This window comes from Lissotriton helveticus, chromosome 1_1 (genome assembly GCF_964261635.1).
Source record: "Lissotriton helveticus chromosome 1_1, aLisHel1.1, whole genome shotgun sequence".
NCBI lineage: Eukaryota > Metazoa > Chordata > Amphibia > Caudata > Salamandridae > Lissotriton > Lissotriton helveticus.
In genome coordinates, this window is record NC_136057.1 from 1,372,628,387 (window position 1) to 1,372,656,225 (window position 27,839).

Consider the following 27,839-nt stretch of genomic DNA (forward strand, 5'->3'; position numbering starts at 1 on the left):
AAAAACCGCCCCTTGGTATTCGGAGGCTCTCAGGGAAACGAAATGCCACTGTAGGAAATTAGAAAGACGGTGGCGTATGGGATACTCACTGGATGAGAAAACCCAATACAGAGAGGCAATCAAATCCTATAAGGTTGAGGTTAAATCTGCCCAGTCTACCTATTTTTCGGATAAAATCCTGCGAGCTAAGTCCAAACCGAAGGAAATGTTTCAAATAGTGAAAAGCCTTACTAAACTTCCCTCCCCGGGCATGCATTTGGGTAAAACTACAGCCCAATGCGATGACTTGGCAGAATATTTCCATCATAAAGTCAACCAAATCTACTCCTCTTTTCCCCTCCATCGCACCAGAACCCACAGCTCAGGGACAGACAAACCTGGGGGATCCCACAGCCCAATTCCCAATAACGCTGGATCATTTTCCATTGTTAGACCCCGATTCTTTGGATTCCACAGCCCGCCAGGTAAAATCTGGGTCTCCATGCGATCCAGCACCCCCAGAAGTTATGATGCTGGCAGCTCAGGTCGTACTACCTACCATCATGAACCTCCTGAATGCCTCCATCATCTCCGGTACTGTCCCTCCTGCCTGGAAGCGGGCCATGGTCCGTGCTCTGCTAAAAAAAACTAATCTTGACCCCGGTGACTTCAGTAGTTATCGTCCGATCTCCCTGCTCCCCTGGGTGAGCAAAATTCTCGAGAAGCACATCAATAACCATCTGGTGGACTTTCTTGAGAATAACCAGCTGTTAGATGCCACCCAGATGGGATTTCGTCCCAGACACAGGACGGAGACCGCTCTGCTGGCAGTCACCGAGGAAACCAGAAAGATCTTGGATCAAGGGGGATCAGTGGCAGTGATCCTCCTTGATCTAAATGCGGCATTCGATACGGTTAGCCATGACACCTTGCTGAGCCGTCTCTCGAGTGTCGGAATAGCAGGCGGAGCATGGCTCTGGCTCAAATCATTTCTGAGCAACAGGTCCTTCCAAATTTTTGAGGGAGATACAGTATCTACGAGTAGGTCACTGAGGTGTGGAGTCCCGCAGGGCTCCTCCCTAAGCCCTGCGCTTTTTACCATCTATTTGAGACCGCTGGCTGAGGTTGTCCGTCCGTTTGGTGTCAAAATCATTTCTTACGCGGATGACACTCAGCTAGTGGTCTCTCTGGTGCAGGAGGATGGCTGCCCAGCATCAGTGGGGCTGAAGAGGTGCCTGTAGGAGGTAAAGGGTTGGATGACCTCGTCCTCCCTCAAATTTAATGGGGACAAAACAGAGCTGATGCTCCTGGGTCCCACGAACCCCACATATTTCAATTTCCTGTGGACCCCATGCCTAGGCACCCCCCCCAGCCCCCAAGGATAACATGAAAAGCCTGGGGGTCTGGCTGGACAAAGCTCTATCGTTTAACACCCAGGCCACAAAACTTTCTGCCACCTGCTTTGGTCTCCTCAGGATGTTGAGGAAAGTTCTTCCTCTTCTGCCTTTGGAGGCAAAGCAGGTGGCCATTCAGGGTCTGATTCAGTCCCGTTTGGACTTTAGGAATGTCCTATATCTCGGTGCCCCTGAATATACACTGCACAAGCTACAGATAGTGCAAACCTGCGCTGCCCGCACATTGCTCCAGCTGCCGCGTAGATAGTCAGCCAAAGCTGGACTGAGCAGTCTGCATTGGCTACTGATACGGCAAAGAATTGCCTTCAAGGCTATGTGTATATCTCACCAAGCTTTCTGGGACACAGGACCAGCTATCATCCGTGATCTAACAACACACTATCATCCCAGTAGGAATCTTCGCTCCAGCCAGGCGTTTATGGCCGTAGTCCCAAGAATAAAAAAGGCAAGAGCTGGCGGCAGGATGTTCACGCATAATGCCGCCAAGCTATGGAATTCTCTCCCCTTTCAACTCAGGTCCAATCCCAATCTGTCCTCCTTTCGGAAACAGCTGAAAACTTTCCTTTTTAATGCCCCTCTTTAATTCCTCAGCGACTTTCTTTTGTTAAGCAAATCATACTTGCCGTTAGCGCTTGGACGCCTCAGGGCAGCAATCGCGCTGTACAAATACATATTTCATTTCATTCATTTCATTTCATTCATCTGCTGATTTCAGTTTTTGTAAAATAAGCTTGTAAACTAGCAACATGATTTGAATTCAGGATTCATCATCATCAAAATCAGGACTCATCTGCTGATTTCAAAGTTGGCAAAATAAAGGTGTAACTTAACAACATGATTTGAATTCAGGACTCGTTCTCAAAATCAGGACTCATCTGCTGATTCCAATGTTAGCAAAATAAAAGTGTAAATTAACATGATGATTTGAATTCAGGACTCAGCTCAAAAATCAGGATTCATCTGCTGATTTCAGTTTTTCTAAAATAAGCTTGTAAAATAGCAACATGATTTGAATTCATGATTCATTAATAGCAAAATCAGGACTCCTCTTCTGATTTCAAAGTTGGCAAAATAAAGATGTAAATTAAGAACATGATTTGAATTCAGGACTCATCAGCTCAACATTCAGGATTGATCTGCTGATTTCAATTTTTGTAAAATAAGCTTGTAAACTAGAAACATGATTTGAATTCATGATTCATCAATACCAAAATCAGGACTCATCTACGGATTTCAAAATTGGCAAAATAAAGGTGTAAATTAAGAACATGATTTGAATTCAGCACTCATGAACTCATAATCAGGACTAATCTGCTGATTTCAATGTTAGCAAAATAAAAGTATAAATTAACATGCTGATTTGAATTCAGCACTCATGAACTCAAAATCAGGATTTATCTGCTGATTTCAGTTTTTCTAAAATAAGCTTGTAAAATAGCAACAAGATTTGAATTCATGATTCATCAATAGCAAAATCAGGACTCACCTGCTGATTTCAAAGTTGGCAAAATAAAGATGTAAATTAAGAACATGATTTGAATTCAGGACTCATGATCTCAAAATCAGGGCTAATCTGCTGATTTCAATGTTAGCAAAATAAAAGTATAAATTACCATGATGATTTGAATTCAGGACTCATCAGCTCAACATTCATAATTGATCTGCTGATTTCAGTTTTTGTAAAATAAGCTTGTAAACTAGAAACATGATTTGAATTCATGATTCATCAATAACAAAATCAGGACTCATCTCCTGATTTCAAAGTTGGCAAAATAAAGGTGTAAATTAAGAACATGATTTGAATTCAGCACTCATGAACTCAAAATCAGGACTCATCTGCTGATTTCAATGTTGGCAAAAAAAAGGTAGAACTTAACTAGATGATTTAAATCAGGACTCATCAGCTCGGCAATCAGGATTCATCTTCTGATTTCAGTTTTTGTAAAATAAGCTTGTAAACTAGAACATGATTTGAATTCAGGATTTATCATCATCAAAATCAGGACTCATCTGCTGATTTCAAAGTTGGCAAAATAAAGGTGTAAATTAAGAACATGATTTGAATTCAGGACTCATGATCTCAAATTCAGGACTAATCTGCTGATTTGAATGTTGGCAAAATAAAAGTATAAATTAACATGCTGATTTGAATTCAGGACTCATCTTCCGAATCAGGACTCGTCTGCTGATTTCAATGTTCGTAAAATAAAAGTATAAATTAACATGATGATTTGAATTCAGGACTCATCAGCTCAAAAATCAGGACTCATCTGCTGATTTCAATGTTGGCAAATAAAGGTATAAATTAACTAGATGATTTGAATTCAGGACTCATCAGCTCGGAAATCAGGATTCATCTGCTGATTTCAGTTTTTGTAAAATAAGCTTGTAAACTAGCAACATGATTTGAATTCAGGATTCATCATAATCAAAATCAGGACTCATCTGCTGTTTTCAAAGTTGGCAAAATAAAGGTGTAACTTAACAAAATGATTTGAATTCAGGACTCGTTCTCAAAATCAGGACTCATCTGCTGATTCCAATGTTAGCAAAATAAAAGTGTAAATTAACATTATGAGTTGAATTCAGGACTCATCAGCTCAAAAATCTGGATTCATCTGCTGATTTCAGTTTTTCTAAAATAAGCTTGTAAAATAGCAACATATTTTGAATTCATGATTCATCAATAGCAAAATCAGGACTCATCTGCTGATTTTAAAGTTGGCAAAATAAAGATGTAAATTAAGAACATGATTTGAATTCAGGACTCATGATCTCAAAATCAGAACTAATCTGCTGATTTCAATGTTAGCAAAATAAAAGTATAAATTAACATGCTGATTTGAATTCAGAACTTATCTTCCAAATCAGGACTCGTCTGCTGATTTCAATGTTAGCAAAATAAAAGTGTAAATTAACATGATGATTTGAATTCAGGACTCATCAGCTCAAAAATCAGGACTCAACTGGTGATTTTAATGTGGGCAAAAAAAGGTATAAATTAACTAGATGATTTGAATCAGGACTCATCAGCTCGTCAATCAGGATTCATCTGCTGATTTCAGTTTTTGTAAAATAAGCTTGTAAACTAGCAATATGATTTGAATTCAGGATTCAACTTCAAAATCAGGACTCATCTGCTGATGTCAATGTTGGCAAAATAAAGCTGTAAATTAACAAGATGATTTGAATTCAAAACTCATGATCTCACAATCAGGACTCATCTGCTGATTTCAGTTTTTTATAAAGTAAGCTTATAAACCAGCAACACGATTTAAATGCAGGATTCATCAGCTCCAAAATCAGGCCTCATCTGTTCATTTCAATGTCAGCAAAATAAAGGTGTAAATTAAAATGATTTGAATTCAGGACTCATCAGCTCAAAAATTAGGACTAATCGGCTGATTTCATTGTTGGCAAAATAGAGGTGTAAAATAAGAAGATGATTTGAATTCAGGACTTATCAGCTCGGAAATCAGGATTCATCTGCTGATTTCAATGTTGGCAAAATAAAGGTGTAAATTAACATGGTGATTTGAAATCAGGACTCATGATCTCAAAATCAGGACTCATCTGCTGATTTCAGTTTTTTATAAAATAAGCTTATAAACCAGCAACTCGATTTGAATGCAGGATTTATCAGCTCCAAACACAGGCCTCATCTGCTGATTTCAATGTTAGCCAAATAAAGGGGTAAATTAAAATAATTTGAATTCAGGACTCATCAGATCAAAAATCAGGACTCATTTGCTGATTTCAAAGTTGGCAAAATAAAGGTGTACATTAACTAGATGATTTGAATTCAGGACGCATCTGCTCAGAAATCAGGATTCATCTTCTGATTTCAGTTTTTGTAAAATAAGCTTGTAAACTAGCAACATGATTTGAATTCAGGATTCATCATAATCAAAATCAGGACTCATCTGCTGTTTTCAAAGTTGGCAAAATAAAGGTGTAACTTAACAAAATGATTTGAATTCAGGACTCGTTCTCAAAATCAGGACTCATCTGCTGATTCCAATGTTAGCAAAATAAAAGTGTAAATTAACATTATGAGTTGAATTCAGGACTCATCAGCTCAAAAATCTGGATTCATCTGCTGATTTCAGTTTTTCTAAAATAAGCTTGTAAAATAGCAACATATTTTGAATTCATGATTCATCAATAGCAAAATCAGGACTCATCTGCTGTTTTCAAAGTTGGTAAAATAAAGGTGTAAATTAACAACATGATTTGAATTCAGGACTCATCTAATCAAAATCAGGACTCATCTGCTGATTTCAATGTTAGCAAAATAAAAGTATAAATTAACATGCTGATTTGAATTCAGGATTCATCATCATCAAAATCAGGACTCATCTGCTGTTTTCAAAGTTGGTAAAATAAAGGTGTAAATTAACAACATGATTTGAATTCAGGACTCATCTAATCAAAATCAGGACTCATCTGCTGATTTCAATGTTAGCAAAATAAAAGTATAAATTAACATGCTGATTTGAATTCAGGACTCATCATCTTCCGAATCAGGACTCATCTGCTGATTTCAATGTTCGCAAAATAAAAGTATAAATTAACATGATGATTTGAATTCAGGATTTATCAGCTCAAAAATCAAGAATCATCTGCTGATTTCAATGTTGGCAAAAAAAAGTATAAATTAACTAGATCATTTGAATCAGGACTCATCAGCTCGGCAATCAGGATTCATCTGCTGATTTCAGTTTTTGTAAAATAAGCTTGTAAACTAGCAACATGATTTGAATTCAGGATATGTCAGACTGGACACAGTATTATGTTCCCCTACAGTGATGCCCACAGTGGTGACGACGGAATATTTGACCAGGACGATCTCTGATCTTAATCCGTTGTTATTCACCATGCATTGGATGACCGGGATATCATGCATCCCTACATGGCGACTACGGCCTGAAACACTTGACAACCTGGTTTTCCAGAGAGTAGTAGGTGAAGGGATCACCCATTATTGTGAGGAAAATGCTGTGTCGACCGCCACGAGGGCAGTGGAATGGGACGCCTTAAAGGTGGTGATAAGAGGGATTTGCATAGGGAAACGTGCGGAAGGTACTATTAGACGACCTGAACTGAGCCGAAGATAGTTTGCTTTCGGCAGAACTAACGAGGCCTGGTCACCCCGAGCTTCAGGGAGAGGTCACAGCAGCGAAAGAGGCGGTGGCAGCGGAGGTAGAAAGGCTGCGCTGCTTCGGTCACAAGGCTTATACTACGAGAGCCCATGCAGAAGGGGACAGGGCAGGTACTTTGCTAGCCTGGTTGGCCAATCCGGCAAAGAGAGGTTCACCTATCTTGGCTCTAGAGAAAGATGGAGGGGAAATGGTTCACACCCAAAATGAGATACTACACTGTTTTTTGCGCTACTATGAGGGGCTATATAAGAGCTCCCTAATAGCCAAGGACCCTGACGCCGATGCCTTTCTGGACAGGCTGCCACTACCTGAGTTAGACCAGGAGCAGACGGAAAGTTTAGGGAAGTACATAGAACTAGTGGAAATCCGGAGTGCAATTAAGGGCATGGCCCGGAATAAAACCCCGGGAATAGACGGACTACCGATAGAGTTCTACGGAAAATATATCGATTTAATGGCGCAGAGACTCCAAGAGGTATATAGAGAGGCAAGGGAGCGAGGTCAGTTGCCTGATTCCATGCGGGAGGCATTGGTGATCCCGATCTTGAAGCCAGGCCGTGGGGGTGAGGATACAGCTTCCTACCACCCACTATCAATGCTAACTACAGATTATAAGATACTAAGCAGTATTCTAGTGGCCCCCTTATTAAACCATATGACCACGCTCATTCATGAGGATCGAGCTGGTTTTATACCGACGAGAAATACGACTGCTAACATTAGACGATTGGTGCGTTTACTTGAAGAGGATCACCCGGAAGCGAGTCACCCAGTAGTGCTGTCGGTGGATATAGAGAAAGCCTTCGACAGCTTAGAATGACGATATCTATACAGCAAAATGGGGCGCTTTGGACTGGGAGCGGACTTTATTCAGTGGACAAAAGTATTATACACGTCTGCTGTAGCTAGAGTACGAGTGGGAACGCTGATCGCGTAACAATACCCAGTGGCCCGAGGAACGAGGCAAGGGTGTTCACTCTCCCCGTTGCTGTTCGCCTTGGCGGTAGAACCACTAGCAGCAAAGGTCCGATCGGGGACCTACTATGCTGGTTTCAGAAGTAGAGGAAGTCAGCAATACATATCGTTATATGCAGACAACCTCCTGCTATTTCTTGAGGACGCTGGTGGGGCGCTGGTGGAGGCTCGAAACTTACTCTCGGACTTTGGAGCCATCTCGAGATTGAGAGTGAACTGGTCGAAGACATGCCTCTTCCCGGTAAGGCAGGGAGAGATCTGGCCCGTTACAGATAGAGAAGTGAGGTGGGAACCCATTTGTTTGAAATACCTGGGAGTACATGTGTACCACACGGCAACAGATATTCTTGAAGGTAACGTGCCAGAAACCGGTCCTCGGAAGCTTGTTTCCGGTCCAGGGAAGGCATGGCTTGGCAGTTCGGGCTGGACTGTTCCCATGAGGCACGGGGTCAGACTGATTTGCATATAGCCATGTCTGAACTGGGGTGGCAGAGTGGGCTAAAGAACGGTGTTGGATTAAACCCAGATCTTTTGACTGGGTGTGAGTGTTTGATTGGTTCGGATGCTCCGTCCATCACCACCCCCTTTTGTACCGCTGAAGGTAACGTAGGGCGTGGAGTGCGGGCATTGAAAAGCAGCATGGCCTTTTGGGCCACCCTCCCGCTGTCGGTGACGGGCCGAATAGCTTTGCTAAAAATGAAAGTACTTCCTCGATTTTTGTATTTTTTTAGAACGCTACCAATATGGATCCCGTGCTCAACGTTTAAGTTGTTGAAATCGCTCATAGTGAGTTTTCTATGGGGAACGGGAATACGTAGGATTGCACAATCGACGCTCATACGCCCCAAAGCAGAGGGAGGACTGGCGGTCCCAGACTTCGAGCTGTATTATTTAGCGGCCCAACTCCAGATCTTAACGCAAGCAATAGCGAAAAAATTTAGGGGTCCGGAGCAGCAGAGAGGCAAGGGAATACCGCACCATATTTTATCATTCATAGTTTTACAGCAAAACCTGGACCTTAGGGATCTCCTAACAGAAGAGAGAACGCTGAGACTTTGTTGGAATCGTTCCCAGCGAAGGACGGGAGTTCTACATCCATATGCGCCCGAAATCCCGTTGGGGTTGCCACACGGCGGTTATTGGACGCAGCTACAAGAATGGGAAAGCGCGGGAATTCACATGCTTGGAGATTTATACGAGGATGGGGCATTGCTGCCCTATCAGGCACTGCAGGAAAGATGTGATCTCCCGAGAGAAGGATTTCTCCTACATGCAGCACTGACGAGGGCTCTCCAAGCACACTGGCGAGAGGGGTTAGCGGAACCTACAAAGGCAATGGCATGCCAGTACACTGTGATGGCAGCTGGGACATTCAAGGCGGTAACGCGCCTATATTCCAGGATGCTCAATGAAGGGTTGGCTCCCCTGGGGACACTTAAAGAAAAGTGGGAGGAGGACATAGGGAAACCTATCCCCGATGCTACATGGACGCAGATAGTGCGTAGAGCCTGGAAGAGCACGAGGAACGCGAGGTTCCAGCTTGTGCACTTCTACATACTTCATAGAGTATACCTAACACCAGGAAGGATCCAGAAATATTTTAAAGTGGAGGAAGCAGCATGCCCCCGATGCACGCGAACAGGTGTTGAATTAGAGCACATGTTATGGTCCTGTCCTGTGATGGGATGTTTCTGGGAAGAGGTGGGAGATGTCCTGAATACGATCACGGAGAGACATCTGACGTTCGATGCAGCCACTAGTATTCTGCACTGGTTCCCACACACACCAAAAAACAAAATAACGAGTAAATGTATAGATATGGGACTCATATTGGCAAAACGAGACATAACACATCACTGGAAGGCAACAATAGGGCCTAGCAGCAAGAGATGGAGGGGGGAGTTCGTAAAGTGGGCAAGCAGTGAAAGCACGCTTTTTTTTTTTTAATTTTCAAAAACCTTTATTGGTCACTTCCGTTATTATACACAGCCCATTGCCTACGACCCGGAGGCCGGCAGCAGTGAGATCTCAGGTCAGTAGCATGCTCGTTCTTAAGGTACACAGCCATGAAGCCGACAACCCGGGGGTCCGGCAGCGTGTTACACGAGTAAATTCAGGCAGCTGTCCGTATATATATGCAAATACACAGATATCCAATCATTCTCCTTCCCTGTGGGAGATTGAACCCTATTCCTTCCCCCTTATTGCTGCCTGATCCTGTTCCCTGCTTGGTAGTGAATCTCCATTAACTCTAAGTCCCCACCCAGAAAATCCAACCCTGATCACCCCCCTTCCCCCTTTCCTGCACACCCATAGCCCCCAACCTGGTCCACCCGCATCAGTATGTACAGCACACTATTAGTCCCTGCCACCATTGTGAGTTCAGGTGACTGTACAAGTTACCGTTCCTAGCACATAAGTCGGCCGCACTGTATAACCCAACCCGTCTACCTGTAGGAGACCCCTGGGAATCCAGCAGTGTGTCGATGTGTACGCCCTGTCCCCCCTCCTACGCTTCTCCCCCCCCACTTGTCGTGTTGCTCACCAGGTCCCTCCATTCATGACTATATGTTGTATAACTGTGTCAGCCTTCCTCCTCCGTTTCTGTAGTGTCTGGCAATGCGTCCTCCCTTTCCGCCTCCTCCTCCGTTTCCCTCTCTGCGTCTTTAGTCCCCAGATGCGTATGGTACAGTCCCCAGAAGTTCTTTGGCCGGCTTGTGGGAGGCAGTAGCTCGCTGTAATGTTCGAATTGTGTGCAGCAGTATAGCATATCATGCGCCCATCTCTTGGATGACGGGAGCGGGCCTCTCATCCAGCAGAGCCACCACTCGCCTGGCTAATAGCATTCCCATATCGGCCATACGTCGGACCGCAACCGGCAGTTCTCTGGAGTCACCCAGTAGTGCTAACGCCGGGTCCGGGATGATTTCGGGTTCTAGTATCGTGCTCATCTCCATAAATATTCCATTCCAATATCTCTGGAGACCCAGGCACCACCATGCGAGATGCATGAAGTCCGCTATTGGCTCGTGGCACCGTTCGCATTCTGCTGACTGCCCGAGGCCATACCGGTGAAGCCTCTTCGGGGTGTAATACACTCTTTGGAGAAACTTGAAGTGTATCAGCCTATGTCTACCGTTTAATGACAGCTTTTTGGTATTCATACAGCAATAACGCCACATGCCATCATCAATCGTGACCTGTAGGTCTCTCTGCCAGGCTACTCTAGCTTTCATGAGCTGTTGCCCCCTGTGCGCCATAGCCGTCTTATACAAATTTGTGATCAGTTTACGGGGAGTTTCCGTCTTAATAACCTGTTTAAGTTCCACGACCTCAGGTGGCTCGGCCAGATCGGGGCCAAGAAGATCTAACAGCGGGCTGCGCACCCGGTGATATTGGAAACGTAGTAGCAACGGTGCTTCGAAGCACTCTGATGCAACCTGGTCCCACATTTCCACTCTTCCCTCCACAAACAGATCTCCTGCACTAGAGATGCCCAGTTTGCGCAGTGCCTGGACTACCCCTCTTTCTTCGATCGGAGCTAGCCATAACGCCCATTCAAGGGGCATGGTAGGAGAATATAATATTACACAATTCTGCGCCTGTAGGAGAGAGTGCCATGCATGATTCGTGGCAGTTAGAGAGTCCAATATGCCCGTTCTGCGGTCCACCGGTCTGAATACCGTGGCCGGGAGCGGAAGTGGGTCTGCAAATAGACGTTCCATGCGTACATGGGGGATATTCGCATCACCGTGTATCCATGTGTGTAAGTGGGCAGCCTGCGCCACCCTGTAGTACAGCTCCAAATCCGGCTCACCCAGTCCTCCCATTTCATACGGCAGCGTAAGTAGGGTCCACTTCACTCTGGGTTGTTTGCCTCCCCACGCCAGTCTGATCATAAGTTGTGTTATAGTTTTGAAGAAAGCTTTAGATAGCACCATCGGTATGGCACTGAACAGGAATAAAAATCTGTTCTATGTTTTCATGATGGCTATGCATCCCATTAGGGATAGTGGTAGCCTGAACCATGCCTCTACATCGTCTTCCAGCTTGCTGCATGCTACTCCGTAGTTCTCTCTTAGCAGAATATCCGAGTCGTTGTGCAACTGAACCCCTAGATATCGTACCGACTCTAGAGACCATTGTAGCGGGTACTCCATGTCAAATTGGCAAGTCGCTGGGGTTAGAGGAAAGGCCACCGATTTCGTCCAGTTCACCCTTAAGCCGGAGAGTGCCCCGAAGCGCACCACCTCTCTGAGTACCGACGTTAGATTGTTCTCCGGGTCTCGGATGTACAGCAATGTGTCGTCTGCGTACGTTGATACTACGATCTTATACGTTGGAAAATTAATTCCTTCATTACTGTGATACTCTCATAGTGCACAGGCCAGCGGTTCCGCCACTAGCGCATAGAGCCACGGCGACAGCGGACAGCCCTGTCTAGTTCCTCTGCAGATCAGGAAGATGTCCGTCACTAGGTCACCTAGGCGGAGCCTAGCCGTCGGTTGATGGTATAAGGCACCAAGCATTTGGAGAAACGGCTCACCTAGCCCCAATCTCCGTAATAATCGAATCATGAATGGCCACTCAACGGAGTCAAAGGCCTTCTCCATATCGAGAAAAACTGCTATGGCTTTCGCATCTTGTCTAACATGTTGAATGGTGCCCAATACTGTTCGGATGTTATAGGTGAGGTTCCTGTTAGGTATAAAACCCGCCTGTTCTGGTGCAACTAACTCGGGAGCTAGCAGTGCGAGTCTAGTCGCCAATACTTTTGCATACAACTTAGCATCTACATTAAGTAGTGATAAAGGCCTGTACAAACTGCAGTCATTGTGGGGCTTACCAGGCTTGAGTATGGTGACAATCAGCGCCTCCCTCATGGATTGTGGTATACTGCCTTCCACACAGACATCATCAAATAGCGTGGACAAGTATGGGATTAATTTATCCTTGAACGCTTTGTAGAAACCCACCGTGAGCCCGTCTGCACCGGGGGCGCTACCAGAGCGCATGCTCGCTAGTGCCTCTATAATTTCGTCTTTACTTATAGGCAGCATTAGGAACTCACGGTGTGCGTTCGTGAGCATAGGCAAGTTTATATGCTCCAGGTAATCCACTATGTCGTCTGTGCAGCCCCCAGACCTAGAGGAGTACAGGTCCGAGAAGTAACTCCTGAACTCTTCTGCTATTTCTGCCTCGTCCGTAACAATTCCACCGTTAGTAGTCTTTAACTCCGGGATCTGCGTCTTCCCTCTAGCACCTTTCAGTACCCTAGCCAGGAGCGAGCTAGGGCGATCCCCCCTCCGTATATGTCCGAGCTGTCGCATACTTCCCCATGTGCTGAACTTCCCTGTCTGCCTCTTCATGATATTCTTCTATCAGCAATTTGATGTCCTCTGCTACTGCTGCGTCAGGACTACTCTGTTGGCGCCTCTCTAGAGCGGATAGCTGTTTCTCTAGTTGTAGTAGACGTTGTCGAATGGATTTGAGGACGCTCGAGTGTTTGGACATGGCTATGCCTCTTATGTAGACCTTAAAGGCCTCCCATATTTTTGGGAAACTATCTACAGAATCCAAGTTTACCTCAAAAAAGACATCTATCTCTTCCACGAGCTCCCCCCGAAATTGCTCATATAACAGTGAGTATGGAGGGAAACGCCATGTGAATGGTGGAATCTTCTTCGTAGGTGTCTCCAGCTCTAGCAGTAACGGTGAGTGATCTGAGAGAGTACGCTCAGTACCTAGCAGGCCCTGATGAGCCTCATAATGTAGGATGACGCCAGCCAGTAGTCAATTCTGGTGTGTATATTGTGGTAGGCGGAGTAGTGTGTATACCCTCCCTGCGTTGCATGCCTGTGTCTCCATATATCCTCTAGATCTAGAGTAAGAAGCTCTGTTTGCAGTGTTAACGCAGCCGCCGAGGGTCTGTAAGGGCACGAGTCGATCGCAGCACAAAATAAACGTAAAATATAGTGGAGAAGCATACAAGTGCTACCAAGATCTTACGTCCCCCACCCAATAACACGCTAACAGAAGCAAGGGGAACGGATAAACTGTACGAACCGAACCCACTTCTAACAATACGAGCCTGGGAAAAAGGGGGGGGAGAAGGGGGGGAAAGGGGATAGGGAAGGGGAAGGGGGGAAAAATAGGGGGGAAACAAAGGGGAGGAAACCAAAAAGGGGGGACAGAAAGGGGGGGGGAAAGGAAGGATAAAGAGCAAAACAAAGAAATAGAAAAGGAGAAACACAATCGTGCAAGATGGGCGCCACCCCGGGCCAGGCAACCCGCGGCTAGTAGTACAGAAGAAAGTGGAGAGCTGGCGAAAAGAAGGGCATGGCAGTCGCGACGAAGCATCGATAGCGATAAAAGTGGCATGGCAACAGACCCCAACCCACTCATGCCTGAGAAGCGAGGACAGAAGCGGCACCGCTATAAAGGAATAGAAAAGGGCCATAGAACCAAAGAAAACATCTGAAAGACCCCACCCACCCGTCACACCCCGCACCCCTGCAGAAGGCTACGGCCTACCCTCCAAACAGCGTGCCTGTCGCCCTAATCCGAAACCCGAAATATAGTGAAAAAAGGAAAGTAGAGGAAGAAGACAAAAAGAGAAGGAGAGGAAACACAAAACAAAAATAAATGTGAGGGAGGAGCCAGAGGATATGAGCAAACACATTCGGCCGCGACCCTCCCCCGACCAACGAATGAATAAGCATCAAGTCAATACTACATCTTCAAATACAACAAAAATCACAGGGAGGGGGAGGAGGAAGAGATTGTAACGATTCACCGTATCGGGGTGTACATACATCAGTGCAACGGGCAGGTAAACCAGCAAACTATCATGTCGTACAACTCACCCCAAACCCTTCCTAACCATGAAACCAACCCAATAAAGGAGAATGTGGAGCGGACCACCCAGCACAAAATAATCGTAATGTTGTCCAGAGTCACGGCAGTGATATAAATCAGGGAGAGCCTTCGTACGGAGGGAATACAATAAGTCAATAAAGCAAGTCAATTGTAGTAGCAACGACAGGGCAAGCAAAGGCAAGCCGGAGTCCAGATGCGCAATTCGACAATACAAAGGTACCCCTCCAGGACAAAAGTTCGAATCCAACGAAGCGGGATCAAACAGCGGCCCACCATAAGTCCCAGGTACCCGGGAAGGAGCAGATCTCCGCGGCGTGTGGAAGTCCTCGAAATCCAGGCAGTAAGGAGGCAGAGGGTCAAAAGTCACCGGCCCATCAGTCGGCCGAAGAATAACAACAGCAACTCCTGGCGCAGCCGAAGCGGGCGAAGCAATGGCGGCATCAGGACGATAGGGGTGCATGGAAGAGCGGCGGCCCAAAATGGCGGCAAGCCGCGTGGGGTCGGCAGAGGCACCAAGGGCCAAAACAGCGTACAATGACATCAAGGCGTCCAGGACATCTCCGGGCGTGGGCGCACGAGTACACACCCAGGCCTCCGCACAGTCCAGCCGGTAAGGAGCGCCGATGCAGAGCGGAGCATCCCCCGCGTTGTCGGTAGCCATCTTGTGAGTTTCGCCGCCCCAAACTCCACCGTGGGCCCCCAAACAGTTCCCAAATGGAGGACTTTACAGACCTCCGGAGGCTCCCAACAACGGCCTCACCGGCACAGGATGGGCGAGGCCCGACGGGGGGGGGGAGTCCCCTCCGAACAGTGGCAGGCCCCACAGGCGAGAGCCAGGCGCGGGGTTCAGGGCCTCCGGACAGGACAAAGGCGAAGGGACCCCTTCACACGGTCAGCCCCCAACACATCTCGTCCCCCTCCAGCCGCACGGTCCAGTCGTCGGGGCCGGTTCAGGATCTCCGGGGCACACGCACAACGGTTCCCACCAGTGGCTCACTTTCGCGGCCGGGGCCGGCAATCTCTTCTCCGCCGGTCGGGTCCCGCAGGCGAGGTCCCTGTCTCGGGTGCCCGGAGGCCCCAATCTCACCGAGGGCACAGCTGCGGACCCACAGCACACAGGAACCTCCGGACCAGACGGTGAGTGAGAGTGGATCTTTAAATTTCAAATTCTGTATTGAAGTATCGTAGCAGTGCAGGATATATTGCAGGATAGTCGAGGTTAGCCGGAGGGCCGACGGAGCCGAGCTAAAAGGCGGCCATTCCGTCCTCGAGCTAGGCTCCTCCCCCCAAGTGGTGTCAGAGTTAACTTCGATCTAGGGTTAACCCACGTCAAAACTCCCCTGGAGTGTGTTGTGAACCCAGCGGCTGCGGCATTGCCTGACAAACCTCTACTGAGGAACAATCTGCTTGTGAGTGGAAGGTGTGTTTCCTGTAGGAGTGCCAAATCCACTTTCTGTCGCTGTAAGTAGCTTAAAACCTTTCTAAGTTTGCGGTGGTCATTTAATCCCCTCACATTCCACGTGAGGGCTCTAAGCACCTCAGTCTTCGCGTTAGTGATCTCCTCACTTGTACTAGCCATCACTACTAATTTCTTGTTGTTCTTGTGTCTGATCCTGGTGCGGTCCCGGCGCGGGCATCGTGTGCAGGTGGTGGCCCAGAACTATCCCCCCCTCTACCCTATGCAACAGATAACAACTGAGCTCCCCCACCCCCAACCCTCAGCAGACCTCCCCCAACCTGGCCTTGCAGAACCCAATCCCACCCACCCTGCCCCTCATCTCAACCCTCAACTTAGTCGATGAAAACTCCGGAGTGAATGGAGCGCGGGGCCAAGGTCGCCAAGCAGTGTATAAACTCTGGTGAAGCACATTTCGCTATTCGGGTCCCTTCCCCGCCGCCGCCATGCCCTACGGTATGCATCATTAGAACATTGGTACAATACTGGCATCTGTATTCAAATAGCACCGTCCCCAGCTCCCCCCCGCCTGACAAGGATCACACCCTCAAGCGACCACGGGAAGGCAAGTATAAGTATGTCTAACTTTCAGGTGTACCCCCAATATTAGCTGGGCTTCAGTCCCCTCCCCCTCGCCTACAGTCACATCATTGATGTGGCAGTCCAGTATCCTCCAGCCCAAGACCGCCACCAGCACAATTCCCAATCCCTCAGCTAAGGGGGTTAACTTACAAGAGGGGCAAGACCAGTCGCCTTAGGCGAGTCCTACCGTACAGTTCGCTGTTCTAAGTCAGTCCTGTTCCTCCAGATGGCTGCAGCCTTCGCCATCTTCTAGCGGTCTGATGGTGCCGCTAGTCTGTTCCTTCGACCAGAGTTTCAGCGCCTGTTGCAGGGCCTGTGGGCCGGTAAAGATGTGCGAGCGGCCCTGCCGATTCACCCGCAATTTGGCCAGGTATGACATTGCGTAGTCCAGTCCGAGATCTCTGAGTTGTTTCTTGTGGGGGACGAAGTGCCTGCGCGCCTCCTGTACCCTAGCAGTGAAGTCCGGGTATAGCGAGATCGCCGATCCCTCAAATTGCAGTGATGTTTTAGCTCTTGCCAGCCTGAGTGCAGTGTCTCTGTCGCAATAATTAAGTAGTTTATCGATAATGGGGCGAGGCGGAGCTCCAGGACACGGGCGCGGGCCCAGCGAACGATGAGCCTGATCCACTACAAACATCGTGGAGAACACCCCCTCACCCAAGAGGGTGGTGAGGAGTCTTTCCACAAAGGTTTCCATGGTGCCCGTCTGCATGGTTTTCTGGCAGGCCCGTGATGCGAAGGTTACAGTGTCGCGAGCGGGCTTCCAAATCTTCCGTCTTGTCTTGCAGGGTTTGCATTATCTTCTCCATCTTCTTATGCCCCGTGTCCAGTTCCGTCTGGGCCTCCTCCACTTCTGTTAGTCTTCTTTCCGCCATGTTGAGTCTCTCAGCGTGTTTGTCAAGGCGCTCCGCCATGCGGTCCATCCTGTACGTCAGTGTGTCTATCTTAGCGCCCAGCGAGGACATGCTAGTCTATAAACTATTTTCCATAGACAGCAGCATGGTCTTGATGTCGGATCCTGCTGCTTGTTCCTCCTCTGGTTGTGGTACCGCACTGTCCGCCGCTGGAGCCCCTTGTATCTGCGTTCGCCTCTGCGCGTAGGGCAATTTGCTTTGTGTTTTGTCGCCTTTCACCATCTTGGAGGACTGTCCTCAGCTCAAACTGAAGTGCGCACCAGCAGGACAGCACTTGGGGAGGTAGCGAGTAACCCCACAATATTAACGCAGGGCTGTCAATCTGCCCCGTCCACCTGGCCTAGGGCCTCTTCGCTGTGATTGCGAATCTTCGCCGTATGCGTTTCGCTGCGAGACACACCATGTGTCAGTCAGCAAAGGCCTATTGCCCTCCTCCGATGCAGCACGTCGATACGTGGCCTTGCCCCCTCTGCTTGCTTGTTTCACAGCACTTCCCTCTGTCGGCAACGTCCCTTATTACTGTGGTGTCTCCACTGTTCCCTCTGCAATCGGGAGCAGTTCAGTGAATGTCAGGGCTTTCAGCGTAGGTCTCGTGTCACCCAATCTTGCACGGGCACTTCCGCCGCATTAAATGTTATACTGTGGCTCCTGGGGTGGCTGCAGGGGCTTGTGCACGGTTCATCAGGCCTCCTCTGCCCATTTGCCCAATAGACATTCGCCTCCGCGTCTGCAATATTAAATGAGTGCCCCCAGCCTGGCCTAAACGCTATTGTGTCCTCGTGTAGTGGGGGAAAGCCGCGTTCTCGGCTATAATTCTCCCCCGGCACTGCTCCATTTACTCCGCCGCCTCGGTGAGCTCCTGCTTCCCGGGCTTGGAGGTGAGTCCACTAGCACCACATCCCAGGTATAACGCCGGCCCGCAGCACCTCTTCCGTGCCTCTCCTTCAATTCTCACTCTCTTCCCAAGTGCGGGGCCCAGGGGGGAAGGGATATGGGGGGACGCCAACACCCCGGTGTAGGGTCCCCCCACCTCACCTAGCAGCCCGACTGAGAAGACCGCCCCAATGTCTCAGGTCGCCGCTCCGGAGCCCCTCTTTGTTGGTGCTCACCGTATCCGCATGTCGCAGCACGTCTGCCGGCTCCCGCAGCGCCTCTTCCGTGCCTCTCCTTCAATTCTCACTCTCTTCCCAAGTGCGGGGTCCAGGGGGGAAGGGATCAGGGGGGACGCCAACACCCCGGTGTAGGGTCCCCCCACCTCACCTAGCAGCCCGACTGAGAAGACCGCCCCAATGTCTCAGGTCGCCGCTCCGGAGCCCCTCGTTGTTGGTGCTCACCGTATCCGCATGTCGCAGCACGTCTGCCGGCTCCCCAGCGTACTCGAGCTCGCGGCTTCCTGGACCACCAGTGCGCAGCCCGCTGCTATGTGCCGCTCGGTCCAGACGTCACCAAAGCCAGGAAGAAAGGGTTCCGCTTGCCGTCCCTTCGGTCAACAGGTTCGGGAAGGGCCCAGGACCGGACATATATGTGCTCTAATGCAGGATTTTGCAGGATATTTAGGATTGCATGGCGGTGCTACGGACTCAGGCGGCCATCGTAGTTGCCGGCAAGCTCAGCCCCCTCAGCAGTGAAAGCACACTTAGAAATCAACAGGCGAGACAGCTGAACAATGACAGAGCGCAGGAGGTAGCAACAGCGTGGGAAGCCTTAGCGCAGGCGTTACGGGATTACGAGAAACAGGGTGAATGAGGGGAGACTGCATTGTCAGAAGTGGGCCCACACCATGACAGGTACATCGAGAGACTAGAACAGTAGTGACTCCTGTACACAAAGGGCAGTAGAGATTGACAATGATAGGAACGTCGGTGACAAGGGAGGGGGGAAATTTTGACAGTTGACGGGAGGTGAGGGTGTATGACCTAATGTGCGCTGCTCATTATGTTTGAATAAATGTAAAGTTTTCCTCATGTAATATATCATGTAATAAACAGCGGGAGGGGGAATGATCAGTGATCCAAATAAATATGTATGAGGAATGTACAAAAACCCAATAAACTACATTTTGGAAAAAAAATGATTTGAATTCAGGATTCAACTTCCTAATCAGGACTTAACTACTGATTTCAATGTTGGCAAAATAAAGGTGTAAATTAACAAGATCATTTGAATTCAAAACTCATGATCTCAAAATCAGGATTCATCTTATGATTTCAGTTTTTGTCAAATAAGCTTGTAAACTAGCAACATGATTTGAATTCAGGATTCATCATCATCAAAATCAGGACTCATCTGTTGATTTCAAAGTTGGCAAAATAAATTTGTAAATTAACAACATGATTTGAATTCAGGACTCATCTAATCAAAATCAGGACTCATCTGTTGATTCCAATGTTAGCAAAATAAAAGTGTAAATTAACATGATGATTTGAATTCAGGACTCAACAGCTCAAAATTCAGGATTGATCTGCTGATTTCAGTTTTTTTTTAATAAAGTAAGCATATAAACCAGCAACACGATTTCAATGGAGGATTCATCAGCGCCAAAATCAGGACTCATCTGCTGATTTCAATGTTGGCAAAATAAAGGTGTAAATTAACAAGATGATTCGAAATCAGGACTCATGATCTCAAAATCAAGACTCAACTGCTGATTTCAGTTTTTTATAAAATAAGCTTGTAAACCAGCAACACGATTTGAATGCAGGATTCATCAGCTCCAAAATCAGGCCTCATCTGCTGATTTCAATGGTAGCAAAATAAAGGGGTAAATTAAAATGATTTGAATTCAAGACTCCTCAGCTCAAAAATCAGGACTCATTTGCTGATTTCAATGTTGCCAAAATAAAGGTGTACATTAACAAGATAATTTGAATTCAGGACTCATCTCCTCAAAAATCAGAATTCATCTTCTGATTTAAGTTTTTGTAAAATAAGCTTGTAACCTAGCAACATGATTTGAATTCAGGATTTATCATCATCAAAATCAGGACTCATCTGCTGATTTCAAAGTTGGCAAAATAAACGTGTAAATTAACAACATGATTTGAATTCAGGACTCATGTTCTCAAAATCAGGACTCATCTGTTGATTCCAATGTTAGCAAAATAAAAGTGTAAATTAACATGATGATTTGAATTCAGGACTCATCAGCTCAAAATTCAGGATTGATCTGCTGATTTCAGTTTTTGTAAAATAAGCTTGTAAACTAGAAACATGATTTGAATTCATGATTCATCAATAACAAAATCAGGACTCATCTACTGATTTCAAAGTTGGCAAAATAAAGGTGTAAATTAAGAACATGATTTGAATTCAGGACTCATGATCTCAAAATCATGACTCATCTGCTGATTTCAATGTTGGCAAAATAAAGGTGTAAATTAACAAGATCATTTGAATTCAAAACTCATGATCTCAAAATCAGGATTGATCTTATGATTTCAGTTTTTGTAAAATAAGCTTGTAAACTAGCAACATGATTTGAATTCAGGATTCATCATCATCAAAATCAGGACTCATCTGCTGATTTCAAAGTTGGCAAAATAAATGTGTAAATTAACAACATGATTTGAATTCAGGACTCATCTAATCAAAATCAGGACTCATCTGTTGATTCCAATGTTAGCAAAATAAAAGTGTAAATTAACATGATGATTTGAATTCAGGACTCAACAGCTCAAAATTCAGGATTGATCTGCTGATTTCAGTTTTTTTTAATAAAGTAAGCATATAAACCAGCAACACGATTTCAATGGAGGATTCATCAGCGCCAAAATCAGGACTCATCTGCTGATTTCAATGTTGGCAAAATAAAGGTGTAAATTAACAAGATGATTCGACATCAGGACTCATGATCTCAAAATCAAGACTCAACTGCTGATTTCAGTGTTTTATAAAATAAGCTTGTAAACCAGCAACACGATTTGAATGCAGGATTCATCAGCTCCAAAATCAGGCCTAATCTGCTGATTTCAATAGTAGCAAAATAAAGGGGTAAATTAAAATGATTTGAAATCAGGACTCATCTGCTGATTTCATTGTTGGTAAAATAAAGGTGTTCATTAACAAGATGATTTGAATTCAGGACTCATCAGCTCAAAAATCCGAATTCATCTTCTGATTTAAGTTTTTGTAAAATAAGCTTGTAACCTAGCAACATGATTTGAATTCAGGATTTATCATCATCAAAATCAGGACTCATCTGCTGATTTCAAAGTTGGCAAAATAAACGTGTAAATTAACAACATGATTTGAATTCAGGACTCATGTTCTCAAAATCAGGACTCATCTGTTGATTCCAATGTTAGCAAAATAAAAGTGTAAATTAACATGATGATTTGAATTCAGGACTCATCAGCTCAAAATTCAATACTCATTCTCTGATTTCAATGTTGGCAAAATAAACAAGTAAATAACATGCTGATTTGAATTCAGGACTCATCAGCTCGGAAATCAGGATTCATCTGCTGATTTCAATGTTGGCACAACAAAGGTGTTACTTAACAAGATGATTTGAATTCAGGACTCATGATCTCAAAATCAGGACTCATCTGCGGATTTCAGTTTTTTATAAAGTAAGTTTATAATCCAGCAACACAATTTGAAAGCAGGATTCATCAGCTCCAAAATCAGGCCTCATCTGCTGATTTGAAGGTTAGCAAAATGAAGGTATAAATTAAAATGATTTGAATTCAGGATTCGTCAGCTCCAAAATTAGGACTCATCTGCTGATTTCAACATTGGCAAAATAAAGATGTAAATTAACAAGATTATTTGAATTCAAGACATAAGCTCGGATATAAGGATTCATCTGCTGATTTCAGTTTTTGTAAAATAAGCTGGTACACTAGCAACATGTTTCGAATTCAGGATTGATCATCTTCAAAATCAGGACTCATCTGCTGATTTCAATGTTGGCACAGTAAAGGTGCAAATTAAAAAGATGATTTGAATTCAGGACTCATGATCTCAAAATCGGGATTCATCTGCTAATTTCAGTTTTTATAAAGTAAGCTTATAAACCTGCAACACGATTTGAATGCAGGATTCATCAACTCAAAAATCAGGCCTCATCTGCTGATTTCAATGTTAGCAAAATAAAAGTGTAAATTAAAAAGATTTGAATTCAGGACATCAGCTCAAAAATCAGGACTCATCTGCTGATTTTAATGTTGGCAAAATAAAGGTGCTAAATTAACAAGATGATTTGAATTCAGGACTCAGCTCGGAAATCAGAATTCATCTGCTGGTTTCAGTTTTTGTAAATTAAGCTTGTAAACTAGCAAAATGATTTGAATTCAGGATTTTTAATCTTCAAAAGCAGGACTCATCTGCTGATTTCAATGCTAGCAAAATAAAAGTGTAAATTAACATGATGATTTGAATTCAGTACTCATCAGGACTGCTGATTTCAATGTTGGCAAAATAAAGGTGTAAATCAACAAGATGATTTGAATTCAGAACTTATCAGCTCAGAAATCAGGACTCATCTGCTGATTTCAGTTTCTGTAAAATAAGCTTGTAAACTACCATCATGATTTGAATTCAGGATTCATCATCAAAATCAGGACTCATCTTCTGATTTCAAAGTTGGCAAAATAAAGGAGTAAATTAACAAGATGATTTGAATTCAGAACTCATCAGCTCAAAAATCAGGACTCGTCTGCTGAGTTTAGTTTTTTATAAAGTAAGCTTATAAACCAGCAACACAATTTCAATACAGGATTCATCAGCTCCAAAATCAGGACTCATCTGCTGATTTCAATGTTAGCAAAATAAAGGTGTAAATTAACATGATTTGAATTCAGGACTCACCTCAAAAATTAGGACTCATCTGCTGATTTCAATGTTGGCAAAAGAAAGGTGTAAATTAACAATATGATTTGATTTGATTTTCAGGACTAGACACTGAAATCAGGATTCAGCTGCTGATTTCAGTTTTTGTAAAATAAGCTTGTAAACTAGCAACATGATTTGAACTCAGGCTTCATCATCTTCAAAATCAGGACTCATTTGCTGATTTCAACATTTGCAAAATAAAAGTGTAAATTAAAAAGATGATTTGAATACAGGACTCATGAGCTCGAAAATCAGGACTCATCTGCTGATTTTAATGTTGGCAAAATAAAGGTGTAAATTAACATTCTGATTTGAATTCAGGATTCATCAGCTGAAAAATCAGGAATCATCTGCTGATTTCAATGTTAGCAAAATAAAGGTGTAAATTAACAAGATGATTTGGATTCAGGGCTCAGGATCTCGAAAATCAAGACTCATCTGTAGATGTAATTGTTAGCAAAATAAAGTTGTAAATCAGCAAGCTGACAGGAATGCAAGACTCATCAGCTCCAACGTCAAGACTCATCAGCTGATTTCAGTTTTTGCAAAATAAATGTGGATGCCCATGCTTCACTCATGGAACGCCTCTTAGCTTGAAATGTAATGCAGCAAAAGCAGCTGCGATGCGCTACATTTCTTTACAAATCAGGCAAGTGGGGCAGAATACCTCTTGTGTGGCTTTGTGTATAATACTGAAGCCTTTACATTGTCCTTGCATCACCTTGCATGATGCAAGGACAACGCAAAGGCTTGATAAATCTGGGCCTAGGTTTGGAACCAAGGGAAACTCAAAGATGAAGATTCATCTTCAGAAGCCAATCATTATGCCTCTTAAATTTGGGACTGAAAATATTATTCACTTTTTGCGATCAAAGGAAGTGCATGAGAAGGAGAATCGTGGCCCAGATTTACTACGTTTTTGTTTCGAGGTTGTCATACTTTTAATGCGCAGCTCCAACGCAACATCTTTTTGGGCATTTACTAAACTTTGCAAAGCATTGCTATGCGCTGCCTTGCATTACTTTGTGTCGGGAGGCATTTTGATGCAATCTCAAATTTACTAAGGTAAGTAAACCTGGGATTGTGCCATAAAGCCATGCCCCCCTGAAGCAGGTGTAACGAGAAGAAATATCTTTATTTCTTTTCATTACTTCCTATTTCTATACGTGCTGCATTTTACAGCACACAAATGAGGATCAAATTGCTTCTAATGATTGTTTTTGTACAGGAACGTATTCCTTTGTGCACAAAAACAATCCTGACCGTAATTCAGGCACCCTTGCACCTTGGTGGGTTGGCGTTAGGCAGCACACAGTACTCCAGCGCTAGGAGACAGCCGAAATGCAGCATATCTTAGTAGATATAGCACATTTCTGCAGCCTCCCTTTCTTGCATTACAGCAATTTTGCTTACTGCCCTGCTTTGCATGAAATAGTAGTAAAATGGCTGCATGTTTTTGTTCTGAGAGTAAGCAGTTCAACTGTTAATTAGGAACAATTTATTGATATATAACCTATAATCTTGACACGGGTGCTTCACAACGTGATGTAATAAAATACAGTTTGGGGCAGTATGTCAGAGATCAGACTGGTCACTTTTGGTGCTGGTCATTTGTTCAGTTTACTTATAATCATCCATTAGTTCATCTCATGCTTCTGCTTTCTCCTGCCTGTCCAAGAAAACACAGCAGATTACAGATGTGAGTTCTATGAAGTTATCATCTTCTTAAAGAAGAAGCAGGGTTGCTAAAGAACAAGTTACTTACCTTCGGTAATGATATATCTGTAAGAAACATAGGTTAGTTATATATTCCTTACCTTAGAATTACCCCCAGGCGTCAGACTGGATCTGGAAAGTTTTTCTTCAGCAGTACCCCTGCACCTCGAAAGGTGGCGTCGTGGTCGCCCAGATGACGTTGAGGTAGCTACTAAGATGCCGCTCTCGGGCGCTGAGGTCAGTTCTATACACGACTTTCCACGCCAGAAGCGCAGAGCTATGCAAGACACTGACCACTGGTGCACAAAACTAGGGCCCTCAAAGGAATACCTTAACCCTAGAAGTCAGTTCGCAGAATGGGCAGGATGGGTGGGGCAGTAAGGAATCTATAAATAACCTATGTTTCTTACAAATATATTGTTACTAAAGGTAAGTAACTTGTTCATCTGAAAAAAACTGTTAGTTATAGATTCCTTACCTTAGACTAGATACCCCGGCAATACCAACCCCGGAGGTGTGTCTGCGAACCAAGTTCACACCAGAAAGTCCTGGAGAACAGAACGGCCAAAGAAGCCGTCTCTCCGGACTTGGCTGTCCAGGCAGTAGTGCTTTGTGAATGTGTGTAGCGATGCCCACATAGCTGCCTGACAGATGTAATTGCGGGGGACTCCTCGTTCCAAAGCAGTAGTAGCTGCCATCGCCCTGATGGAATGGGCGCGCAGCCCCACTGGAGGCTCTTTCTTCGCCAAAGAGTAGCACGCTTTAATGCACAAAACAACCCACCTAGAAATGGTCTGTTTGTGAGCGGCCCAACCTTTTTTGGTGCCCACTTAACCAAGGAATTGCTTTGTGTTATTCAAATAAAATGAAAGTGCACGTTTTGGATCCAGACGATGTAGCCTCCCTTCCTCTTTGGAAGGATGCGGAGGTGGAAAGAAGGTGGGCAAAGTGATGATCTGTCTGATATGGAAAGGAGTAAACCACTTTGGGAAGAAAGGATGGAAGAGTCTGAGGATAACCTTGTCCGGATGGACAGTCAGAAAAGGCGGCTTTGAAGAAAGAGCTTGGAGCTCACTCACCCTCTGGGCAGAGGTGATGGCCACCAGGAAGTCAGTTTTTAAAGTCAGAAGCCTTAGATGACAGTTATGTAGTGGCTCAAAGGGAGCGCACATAAGGTAAGTAAGAACCAAGTTCAAGTCCCACTGAGGCATTACGAAGGGAACAGGAGGAAGAAGATGAGGAATGCCCTTAATAAAACGATTTAAAATAGGGGACTTGAAAAGAGAAGGCTGATCAGGAAGCCTAAGAAAGGCTGAAATGGCTGAGAGGTAGCCCTTAATAGTGCCCAGAGCAGAGCCCTGCTGGGCTAAAGAAAGGAGGAAAAATAGAACCTCAGAAAGAGGGGCGGATGGGGATCCACAGCCTTTGCTGTGCACCATGCTACAAATGTATTCCATCTACTGGCGTATACCATCTTAGTGGCGGGATGCCTGGCTGCCAAGATTACATCACAGACTTCTGGAGGCAGGTCAAATGACATCAACTGCCGCCGCTCAATCTCCACGCAAGGAGGTGGAGGCTGGATAGGTACGGGTGGAGGACCGTTCCCTGTTGCTGCGACAGAGGATCCTCCCGAAGAGGCAGTCTGATCGCAGGATTGATGGCCATGTGAAGCAACTTGGGATAACAGACTCTTCGTGCCCAATCAGGCGCCGCAAGAATTACTTAGGCCCGGTCATGCCTAATGTTCTTCAGCACTCTTGGCAAAAGTGGTATAGGCGGAAAGGCATATAGAAGACCGCAACCCCACTCGCAATGAAAAGTGTCGCCTAGCGAGTGCTGCCTTGGAAATTCCAGCGGGCAGAATTACTGACATTGCGCATTCTCTTCGGTGGTGAATAGATCTAACCAAGGCTCTCCCCACTGTTGAAAGAGTCCTTGCACCACCTCCGAGTGAAGATGCCATTGGTGATCCATCATGCACCTGTGGCTGAGTTTGTCTGCCCTGGCTTCAGGGAACCTGCCAGGTGTTGAACCACCAGGGATATGCCCTGATGTTCCAGCCATGACCAGAGGCAAAGGGCCTCTGGACATAGGGTCCACGACCCCACCCCGCCTTGTTTGTTGCAGCACCACATGACAGTGGTGTTGTCCGTGAACACCTGCACTACTCTTCCCCCGTACAGAGGGAAGGAATGCTTTTAGTGCCAGACGGATCGCCTGAAGCTTCAAAAGGTTGATGTGGAGCCGGGACTCCGCCGGAGACCAGTGTCCTCTGATCTCCGCCTCTCGCATGTGGATGCCCCACCCCAGAAGGGATGCATTGATCACCACTGTGAACAGAGGGATCTGCCGTTGACCCAATCCTGGTTCGTTAGCCACCACTGCAATTGTCGTGCAGTGCCCTCCGAGATCTGAACGCAATCGGACAGATTGCCCTGATGTTGTGCCCACTGGAACTTCAGGACCCACTGCAGAGCCCGCATATGCCACCTGGCATGGTCCACCAGTAGGATGCAGGAGGCCATCAGGCCCAGGAGCCGGAGAATGATCCTGACCAAAACCCGTGATAAAGTTTGAAAGATCAGAATCATAGCCCGAATATACCGGACTCGCTGTTCGGGAGGATAGACCCGAAATTGCGTTGTGTCCAGAACCGCTCCGATGAAGAGGAGCTTCTGAGAAGGAGTCATGTGTGACTTTGGCACGTTGATGGAGAACCCCAGCGAATGCAGGAGGGTGACCATAGTCTGAAGGTTGGAGACGACAGCCTGGGGCGAGCCCGCCTTTAACAGTCAGTCGTAGAGCTAGGGGAAGAATGGAAACCCTGATCTGCGTGGAAGAGCTGTGACCACTGCCATCACTTTCATGAACACCTGAGGGACGCCAAAGGGGAGCATGGTAAACTGAAAATGCTTGTTGCCTA